This window comes from Sminthopsis crassicaudata, chromosome 1, assembly GCF_048593235.1.
Source record: "Sminthopsis crassicaudata isolate SCR6 chromosome 1, ASM4859323v1, whole genome shotgun sequence".
Classification (NCBI taxonomy): domain Eukaryota; kingdom Metazoa; phylum Chordata; class Mammalia; order Dasyuromorphia; family Dasyuridae; genus Sminthopsis; species Sminthopsis crassicaudata.
Genome location: NC_133617.1, coordinates 437200320 through 437207688, shown reverse-complemented (window position 1 = coordinate 437207688; position 7369 = coordinate 437200320).

Here is a 7369-nt window from a genome sequence, read left to right as displayed (position 1 = left end):
AAGTAAATGTCCAAAAGCATTTACAAAACTATTAATAATTTGAAAGTAATAGGGATCTACTGCAGACCAAACAGGAGCACTTCTGAAAACAAGATTTCTATGTCATTCATAAAAGAGCTCAAACTGCTCCTATACAATTCTTTGGATTGATGGCACTGATAGGTTTTTTTTTTTTTCCTGGAATTTTTTTCCTCAATTAAATGTAAAATTTAAAAAAATTTAATTCCAAATTCCCTCCCTCACATTTTCTAACCTCTCCTTGAGAAGTCAAGAAGTCTGCTAAAATTTCTACGAGTTCAATCATGCAAAACATTTTCATATTAACTATCTTGCAAAAACAAAAACAACAACAAAAAAACCCAGTATGCTTCAATCTGCATTCAGGCATTTTTGATCATAAGCCCTTCAGAATTGCTTGGATCATTGTATTGCTGAAAGTAATAAAAGTTCACAGTTGTTCATTGTATAATATTGCTATGTACTGTATACAATGTTCTGCTTCTGCTCACATTATCAATTCATGTAAGTCCAGGTTTTTCTTGTACCACACACATTTCTTACAATACAATAGTATTCCATCACAATCACATACCACAATTTGTTCAGCTATTCCCCAATTAATGGGCATCTATATTTCTAATTTTTTGCCACCACAAAAGGAACTATGACTACAACTCACTTCAATTTCTCCTTAAAACTGCCTGTTCATATTCTTTTGATCATTTGTCAATTGGACAATGACCTGTATTCTTAGAAAAGTGACTTAATTCTACGTATAAGAAATGAAGCCTTTATCAGAAACTTACTGTAAAATTTTCCCTAGTTACTATGCTCAAAAAGTTATCAAACTGCATATCCTTTGATCCAGAAATGTTCTACTAGGCTTATATCCCAAAGAGTCGTAAAGGAAGAAAAGGGACCTACATGTGCCAAAATGTTTGTGGCAGCTCTCTTTGTAGCGGCTAGAAACTGGAAACTGAATGGATGCCCATCAGTTGGAGAATAATGTGGTATATGAATGTTATGGAATATTATTGTTCTGTAAGAAATAATCAGCAGGATGATTTCAGAGAGGCCTGGAGAGACTTACCTGGACTGATGCTGAGTGAAATGAGCAGAGCCAGGAGATCAATATACATACATGGCAACAAGAGAGGACTATGGGAACTGATTGTGGACCACAACAAAGCATTTTCACACTCTCTGTTGTTGTTTGCTTGCATTTTGTTTTCTTAGGTTTTTTTCTTCCTGATATAATTTTTCTTGTGCAACAAGATAACTATATAAATATGTATACATATATTGGATTTAATATGTGTTTTAACATATTTAATGTATTGAACTACTTGCCAGCTAGGGGAGGGAATGAGGGGAAGGAGGGGAAAATTTGGAACAGATGGTTTTGCAATGGTCAATGTTGAAAAATTACCCATGCATATGTTTTATAAATAAAAAGCTTTAACAATTAATATAAATAAAAATTTCCCTCAGTTTACTGCCTTCTTTCTAATCTTGGCTGCATTGGTTTTCTTTGTACAAAAAGCTTTGAATTTAGTATAATCAAAATTACCCATAATGCTCTCTATCTCTTTGGTCATAAATTTTTCCCCATTTGTAATCTGACAGGGAAATTTTTCCATGCTTTCCTGATTTGCTTTTGATATTAACTTATATGTCTAAATCATGAATCCATTTTGATCTTACTTTGGTATATGGTGTGAGATATCAGTCTATACCTAGTTTCCGCCAAACTGCTTTCCAGTTTTCCCACCAGTTTTTGTCAAATGATGAATTCTTGTCCAAAAGCTGGAATCTTTGGATTTGTCAAACACAGGTAATAATGGTCATTTACTATTGTATTGTATATCCAAGCTAGTCCACCTATCATTCCACTTTTATTTTTCAGCTGATACCATATTGTTTGGATGAGTGCCACTTTATAATACAGTTTGATTATCTGGAACAGGTGGACTACCTTCCTTCACATTTCAAAAATATAATTCCCTTGATTGTCTAGACCTTTTTTTTTAATTGAAGCTTTTTATTTTCAAAACATATGCAAGGATAATTTTTCTCCATTGACCTTTGCACAGCCTTTCCAAATCCCCCCTCCCTCCCTTCTATCTTCTCCTCTAGATGGCAAGTAATCCAATATATGTAAACATGGTAAAAACATATCTAAATCTACTATAGACATACATATTTATACAATTATCTTGCTGCACAAGAAAGATCAAAGAGAAAAAATGAGAAAAAATAAAATTGAAGCAACAAAAAATGAAGTGAAAATGCTATGTTGTGTTCCACACTCTGTTCCCATGGTTCTCTCTCTGGGTGTAGATGGCTCTCTTCATCACTGCACAAGTGGAACTGGTTTGAATCATCTCAATGTTGAAGAGAGCCACATCCCTCAGAATTGACCATCATATAGTCTTCTTGTTACCGTGTATAATGATCTCCTGATTCTGCTCATTTCACTTAGCATCAGTTCATGTAAGTCTCGCCAAGCTCTTTAAAAGCATCCTGCTGATCGTTTCTTATAGAACAATAGTATTCCATAACATTCATATGCCATAATTTATTCAGCCATTCTTCAAATGATGGGCATCCACTCAGCCACAAACATTTTTGCACATGTGGGTCCCTTTCCCTCCTTTAAGATCTCTTTGGGATATAATCCCAATAGAAACACTGCTGGATCAAAGGGTATGCACAGTTTGATAATTTTTTGAGTATAGTTCTAAATTGCTCTCCAGAATGATTGGATAAGTTCACAACTGCACCAACAATGTATTAGTGTCCCAATTTTCCCATATCCCCTCCAACATTTATCATTATCTTTTCCTGTCATCTTAACCAATTTGAGAGGTGTGTAGTGGTACCTTAAAATTTTCTTAATTTGCATTTCTATGATCAATAGTAATTTAGAGCATCTTTTCATATGGCTAAAAATGGTTTCAATTTCTTCATCTGAAAATTGTTCATATTCTTTGACTATTTATCAGTTGGAGAATGGCTTGAATTCTTATATAAATTTTAGTCAATTCTCTATTATATTTTAGAAATGAAGCTTTTATCAGAATCCTTGAATGTAAAAATGTTTTCCCAATTTATTGCTTCCTTTATAATCTTGTCTGCATTAGTTTTGTTCGTACAAAAACTTTTTAACGATATAATCAAAATTATCTATTTGGTGTTCAATAATGAGTTCCAGTTCTTCTTTGTTGATCTTTTCTTTTCTTTTTTTTTTTTTTTAATTATAGCTTTTTATTGACAGAATATATGCAGGGGTAATTTTTACAACATTGTTCCTTGGACTCACTATTCCAACTTTTTCCTTCCCTCCCTCCACCCCCTCCCCTACATGGCATGTCCTTTTATTCTTAAGACCAGTTGATTTCCTTTTTTTCTAGCTTGCTAAATTATTTACTAATGATTAGTATGATACTGAATAAGCAAATTAATTTAAGTAGAATTGTCATTGTATTATGTTTGCCCAGCCTTCCCATGTGCAATTAATATTTCTCCCATTGTTCAGATCTCACTTTATTTGTATGAACATATGTCATGCATTTTAATAAAATATATTTTCCCTACTTATTTCTTTCAGTTAGGTATATTTTTCCTCTTGCTTTGTCTGAGATCATATTTGCTACCCCTACTTTATTTATTTTTATACCTTAGTTGAAGCATAACAGATTCTGCATCATCCCCTTATTTTACTCCATGTGTGTCTCTGTTTCAAGTGTGTTTCTTGTAAACAACATATTATTGAATTTTGGTTTCTAATCCATTCTGCTATCTTCTTCCATTTTATAGGTGATTCATCCCAGTCATATTCAGTTATGATGACTATTTCCTTCTATCCTATTTGTTCCCTGTTTGTTTTTTTCTTTCTTTCTACTCTGCTCCGCCTTAAAAGTCTGTTTTGTGACTTAGAGATCTTCCCTTAATTTACCATACCTTTTATCAGCCCCCTCCCTTCTTTTATTCCATTTCCTTTCCTACTTTCCTGGGGAATAAGATAAATTTCTACATCCAACTGAATGTGTATGTTAATACCTTTTTGAGCCAATTCAGATGAGAATGAGGGTCAAGAATCATTCATCACCAATCCTATCTTCCTCTTCACTTTAAAAGCTCTTTTATGAGAGAATTTTCTCCATTCCTCATTCCTCCTATGCTATCTTTTTTTCCTCATCCCTTAATTTTTAAAATCATCCCATTGTAGTTGACTCAGAGCTGTGCCTATATAAACTATATATACTATTTGTAACTGCCCTAATGAAGACATCTTTAGGAGTTACAAGTTTCATCTTCACACATAAGACTATAAAAAATTTTAACCTTATTGAATCCTTTATGATTTCTCTTTCCTGTTTGCTTTTTAAATGCTTTTCTTGAGTTTTATATTTTAAAATCAAATGTTCTATTCGGTCTAGTCTTTTCATCAGGAATACTTAAAAGTCCTCTATATCATTAGATAACATTTTACCTCCTGAAGGATTATATTCAAGTTTTTCTGGGTAAATTCTTTATTGTAATCCTAGTTTCTTTACCTTTCAGAATATCATATCCCAAGTTCTCCTCTCCTTTAAGGTAGAATCAACTAAATCTTGGGTAATATTGACTATAGTTCCATGATATTTAAATTATTTCTTTCTGGCTGCTTGTCCTGGGAGCTGTTTAGCTATTCTGTTCCTGGGTGTTTTTATTTTGGGGTCTTTTCCAGGAAGTGATTGGTATATTCTTTCAATTTTTATTTAACTTCTGATTCTAGGTTATCAGGAAAGTTTAATTTGATAGTTTCTTGAAAGGAAATGTCTAAGCTCTTTTTTTTTTTTTTTTTTTTTTTTTAATCATGGCTTTCAGGTAATCCAAAATTTCTTAAATTACTTTTCCTTGATCTATTTTCCAGGTCAGTTGTTTTTCTGATGAGATATTTCATGTTTTCTTCTTTTTTTCCATTAATTTTTTTAAAATTATTTTTTGGTATTTCATGGAATCATTAGATTTCACTTGCCCAGTTCCAATTTTTAAGAAATTATTTTCTTCAGTGAGTTTTTGTACATTTCCCCCCATTTGCCATGTCAGATTTTTGTGCTTCTTTTACCAAGCTATTGACTTTATTTTCACAATTTTCTTGCATCTCTCTCAATTTATTTTCTCAATTTTTCCTCTTCAGAGGAAAAATATTTGATTTTTGAAATCCTTTTTGATTACCTTGTTTCCTTATAAGTCACACATGGAAACATTCCTCTTGGCCCTAAAACTGTGATCAGGTCCCCTGCTCTCCCACAATTGCTAGTGCTCCTCTCTGCCTCAGAAATGAGACTAAGGTCCCTGCTTACTAGTGATTGACCACAAGCACTCTTTTTTCACCCTGGAATTGTGAACAGGGCCACAGTTTTACCACAGCTCTACCACACAGTAATACAGTACTAGTGTTCTTAGTTGCGCTGGGACTGTGCCCCAGAACTACATATGGACAATGGAATAGGGTCATAAACCCAGCACCAGCAAAGGGTTCCCTAAAATCTTTCTGACCAGTTTTCTGACCTCCTTGCCATCTGTGGCCTGCTGTCCATGCAGCCATCTCCAAGACCTGCAACTGGTAGTGCTGGGATTGGGGGTTCCAGGTCAACCAGCACCTTAGTGAGAAAAACTTTTCTTGCTGACCTCCTAAGTTGTCTTGGGTTGAAAAATTGTTTTGCCCAACTTTTGTTGGTTCTCTTGCTCCTTGAATTCTATTTGAGGCATTATTTTTAAAGATGTCCATTAGTCACTCAACAAACATTTATTTTCAAAAATGTTTTATTTAAAAGTATTCAAAATGTATTTATTTGTTCAAATACATGTAAAGATTATTTTCAACATTCATCTTTGCAAAACTTTGTGTTCCAAACTTTCCTCCCTCTCCTTCCCTCCTCCCTTAGACAGCAAGCAATCTGATATAGATTAAAGATGTGCAGTTCTTCTAAACATATTCCATATTTCTCATGCTGCGCAAAATAAAAATTAAATTAAAAAACAGAGCAAAAGGGAAAAAAACACAAGAAAGGAAAAAAATAAGCAAACAAAAAAAAAGATGAAAATATTATGCTTTGATTCACATCCAGTCTTTATAGTCCTCTCTCTGGATGTGGATGGCACTTACACATATATACATAGAATAGCTGGCTAGCACTACTGTGCCATGTTTGTAGTTAGGGAGACTCTACTTCTAGATTTCAAATGTGGTCCCAGACACTCACTATCTGAGTGATCCTGGACAAGTCACTTAACCCTGTATACCTTATTTTCAAAGAAAACCCTTAATGCAATCATGACAAGTCATATACCACAGAAACAACTCAACAAAAAAACTTGCACATAATTATGTACTACCAGAACTGTATCAAAAAAGAAAAACATCCAATTCCTATCCTTAAGGAATTAAATCATCTGTAAGGTGAGTGAGCATTGTTCGTATCCCAAGATGAGTTTTATTTTTATTTTGAACAGTATTTCCTAAACAGAAGACTATTTGGAAGGGAAAAGCTAATTCTTCTGTCAAAAATATCTCTCCTTTTTCTAAGCATTAACTTCAGTCTCCAGAATTTCACTGAGCTGGAAGTGGATACTTGATTCTTTATTGTCTTAACTTCAAATGTTTCCAAAAATCTAGAATTCCTTGATTGTTTCTTTTCTGGCTTTTCTTCATTCTTCTGTTTCCCTCCCACACAGCATTCATGGTTCAGCACCATTACTGTACTAAACCTGCTACAAAATGTCTTCTTAGCAGATCCTCCAACCCAGGAACAATTTCCACTCCTTTTACAGTGTGCTTGCTGTTAAAATGCTTCAGTAGCAGAAGCCCATTTGTCATTTTCCTAATAGCTTTACATCTATTTTACTCAGCTAAAGCTAACCCTAACTTTTCTGACAGTTGAGGGAATTATGGTTCCAAATGGGAAGAGTATATTACAATGAAAGGTAAGTTTTATGCAGGAGTGGGAAGAAATACTATGCCAAAGAATAAGCCTGTACTGGATAAAGACAAAATCCCTTGGGGTGTGTGTGGGGGAGACAGAGTCAACTGTCAGGCAAATCCCCCTGAGGTCTTCATGGAAAGGCCTCTCTTAGACCTATTACTGTAACAACTCAGGAAGGAGCAGAGAGGGTGAATATCCAGGAAAAAGGGAACAATGGAAGTAAAATCAATGCAACTCCTCAGAGTAACTCATTCAAAAACTTGAGACCCACTTGGGGTTTGTAGTGACTTGCAGAGACTTGAGTTACCTGAAGACAGCTAGATGGTCCAATGGTTAGAGCTCTGAGCCAGGAAGATTTGAGTGAAATCCAGCCTCCTGTATTTACTAGCTGTGGG